This window comes from Gavialis gangeticus, unplaced genomic scaffold (assembly GCF_001723915.1).
Source record: "Gavialis gangeticus isolate Ggan-Ray unplaced genomic scaffold, GavGan_comp1, whole genome shotgun sequence".
Lineage (NCBI taxonomy): Eukaryota > Metazoa > Chordata > Crocodylia > Gavialidae > Gavialis > Gavialis gangeticus.
Genome location: NW_017729014.1, coordinates 4,916,677 through 4,920,445, shown reverse-complemented (window position 1 = coordinate 4,920,445; position 3,769 = coordinate 4,916,677). Strand labels below are relative to the sequence as shown.

The 3,769-nt window shown below is 45.1% G+C and overlaps 1 long non-coding RNA gene across 1 annotated transcript in view; it reads left to right on the top strand.

Moving 5' to 3' along the window:
* Positions 1-2,782: 2,782 nt before the first annotated feature.
* Positions 2,783-3,769, top strand: part of LOC109293890 — a 1,722-nt gene continuing 735 nt past the window's right edge. Inside the window, exons 1-2 of the long non-coding RNA XR_002096421.1 lie at positions 2,783-2,883; positions 2,983-3,096. This is a non-coding gene — a long non-coding RNA (uncharacterized LOC109293890). The remainder of the gene's footprint in view (positions 2,884-2,982; positions 3,097-3,769) is intronic.

Below are 3,769 nucleotides of genomic sequence, written 5' to 3'. Positions count from 1 at the left end.
AAGTCCCTGGGGGTTTCTGGGATTGCAGTCCAAATTAACAGTCAGAATAGCTCTGCAGCCTGTCCCTGGTTCCTCCTGCTGTTACATGCATTACATTCACATTACACTTGTTTACCTCCAGCATGCTCAGTCTCTTTTTTGGCCACCATCTGTTTTCAGAAGAGGGTTTGCAAGCTCTCTGCAAATTATGAATAAGTAATTAAAACACCAAAACCAACCAGCCCATCAGCACATTAAAGAGACACCCAAGATAAATTATCCTTACTTTTATCTTCCCCCTAATTAAGCTTTAAAATATCACTAATCCATCATAGTTGGTTAAAAAGAAAAAAAGGCCCTTTTCCAGAGCATTATGTTTTGATAATCAGCTGATCTGTTTTCTCTCCATCTTCAGGGTGTATCAAGTGCTAAGTTGTTGTTCAGGAACATTGTTTTCTTCACATACTGTGCCAGGCTTCCCAAAGTGCCATGTGTAATCTGACATTAGATCTGAGATGGGTATTTATAATTTGACAGCCTCCTTAGGGACCACCGTTATAAATGAGGTGTTACATCTCAGTAGTTTTATCCAGTACTCAAAACTTAATATATTTATTATTAGTAAATGTATTAATGCCATTAGTGCTTGAGAGAGAGGGGAGACCTCAAGATATGAAGATGGCTTAATTACAGATAAATCACTTTTGATGGATGGTAACATGCAGCCTGCACTTTAAAACCAACTAGGCAACTTGACCTGGAGGCTGTCATTTACAGTGGAGTTTTTTTTCTTTGCCACAGCAATCTTGTATGGATTGTATCACTTTGCTCAAATGTGCTCGTTATCCCCCATCTTCTGTATCCCTTGAAACCTTCCCGCTAATCAGAGGTTTTATAGGAAAATGAAAGATGCTTCCAGCCTACCATTCCTCCAGTACATTACTGTCAGCATTCAAATTCACCATTGAGTAGGCAGTCAGCATGAGGCCCCAACACTACTTAAATCCTATTTGAAGGGATTAACTGGGATTTAAGGCTAAGGTTTTCATGGGAGTCTAAGGTTGTGACTATTCTGCAGTCACTGCTGGGGCTGCAGCATAGATCAGCTGTATCAAAGCTAGCTTTAAACTAGCTGCCGTGGGTACCAGCAGTAACAAAGAACAGTCTGGGCTGCGAGCCCTGGCTGAGAAGTAGGGTAAATATGTAAACTGCGGTTCATGTTGCTACAGCTATACTGTTATTGTACCCAAGCCAGCTGGCAACCGCTTTGGCTCTGGTATAGATGTACCCTATATTGATTACACTCCTGAAATGCATGGACTGCTGTTGAAATTGGATGTCTAACTCTGGTAGTTTAAAGGACTCAGCCAACATGGCACCTTGGCTTTCTGCTGGTTTGGCCGCATTGCAATCCAACAAGTCCTTTGAGATGCTTCATGCAACACAACTAGCCCCCTGGTCCAACACGACATATCAATGACACCAACCTTTTGGAAGAGTTTACATCACCGACAGCACAAACACTCAGGATTATCCAGGCATATGGACCTCCTTGCACTGGCTTGTTCCCTTTCTGCAAACCTCTGTGACTGTGCAAGCAAGGCTGACTGATCATACCTCCAGGATGCATTTCCCCATAGCAGACTCATCTGGCATAATGAAGGACAGTGGGACATAGTTCTCTTTTTCCTTCTCCGGTGTTAAGGTTACACATTTTTGCTCAGGTTTACATTGTGGCTCTTGGAGCGGGCAAAGCCCAGTGGACTTGCTTGGACCCTGGGAATCTGCTTAGGTTCCCAGATTACTGGTATCTTGAGCTCTAATTCAACAGAAAATCCAGCATGCATGTAAGTGTTCTACCAAATCATTCACTAAGTGCTGTAGCCAGCAGGCCTCACATCCTCATCCTTCTTAGAGGAACACTGCATGTGATTTCATATTTATTGATTTATTATACACTACACACGTTTGTTGGTACAGGCAGGACAAAGCAGCATGCTTTGCACTTGGATTGAAAAGTGGCTATTGTTAGACCATTATGACCATATATTTCAACACTGCATATCAATATATTGTGTTCTAGAGGAACAGGCGCTGTTATTTTCTGGAAAGTTATATCATGGCAGTCCCTTTTGGAGTGCTACTAACTGTGACTTTGTGGCTTTTTTCTATATTGATTTTAACTTTAAAAGGAGAAGAAAAAAAATAATTCAAATATTCACTCACTTTTGAAACATAAAACTCGTTGTGGTCTATGCTATCATGGACTAATACAGACCCTGAAAAGTTGCTACCTTTGAAAACTGATCACCCAAACTTAAAGTGCATCTGAGAACTAACAAACAGGGTGCAACACATGAGATTTGTTACTGCACATTAGCACAGGTTAGTGCATGTCTAAATGCGATTAGTTACTGCACAGTAGTGCATGTGTAGATGCGACCTGGGAGCAAATTTGTTTTTGCTCTCTCAGCTATAAAAGCCTGAGGACATTCTGTGCCCTGGAGCACACACCACAGATAGCCCTAGGGCACTGCAGGCCATGTGTATCCCTTTGAACAGGCCAAAGTCTATCTGTGCCTGCCTGACAGCACCCCAGCACTGCTGCTTGGCACTGCACTGCTGATGATAGCTGTCTACAAGTACATAAGGGGGAGCTTAGGGAGTGGCCTACCCCTGGGTCAGGGTAGGCAGGCCTGTCCAGGAGAGCATGCGGGGATGGGGACAGTGCAGCCGGGAACAGTTCAAATCACCTCATGAAGGACTACAAGGCTCTGGGGGCCAAGCTGAAGGAGATGGGCACAGGTGGTCTTCTCATCTGTTTTCCCAGTGATCAGATGTGGACGATGCCATGAGACCTGCATTAGGGTGGTCAACTTGTGGCTCCAGAGCAGGTGTTATGAGGTAGGCTTTGGACCATGACCCATACTTCCAAACAAGAGACATGCTCGGGTGGGATGGGCTTCATCTCTCCCCCAAAGGTAAACGTGTGTTCTTTTTCAGGTTGGCTGATCTCCTCCAGTGGGCTTTAAACTAGGTTTGTCGGGGGAAGGGAAGGCCAAGGATGGAGGGATCCATGAAACACTGAACCATGAGATACCCACAAGATCAGCCCGGGTAAGTATCAAAGAACCTATTAGACAGCAGTATAAGGGGGTTCCAGGGGCAGCCATCAGGGGAATTAAGCGTATATATACAAATGCCAGGAGCATGGGAAACAAGCAGGAGGAACTAGAACTCTTTCTTGTGACCAATAACTTTGATCTAGTGGGACTAACTGAAACCTGGTGGGACTCTACTCATGACTGGGTGGTAGGAATAGAGGGCTATAGGTTGTATAGGAGAGACAGAGGAGGGAAAAAAGATGGGGGGAGTTGCTTTCTATGTCAGAGAGCAGTACACATCTTCCCTAATCAAATTGGGATCAGAGGATGGACAAGCAGAGATTCTGTGAGTTAGGATCCAAGCGGAGCGGGGGGAAAGGGACCTGGTGGTGGGAGTCTACTACAGGCCTCTGAACCAGGAGGGCGAGCTAGACTGGGTATTTTCCAGGCAGCTTTCACAGGCTGTGTGGTCTAGAGATATGGTAGTCATGGGGGACCTTAATTACCCAGACATATGCTTGGACAAACAGTCAGCTAGACCTAACCACTCTCGCAGGTTCTTAACCTGTATCCAGGACCTCCACCTAACACAGGAGGTAAGGAGTCCCACCAGGGGTAATGCCTTGCTTGACTTGGTGTTGGCCACAGGGGATGACCTGGTGGGGGACCTGCAGATTCAAGGCAAT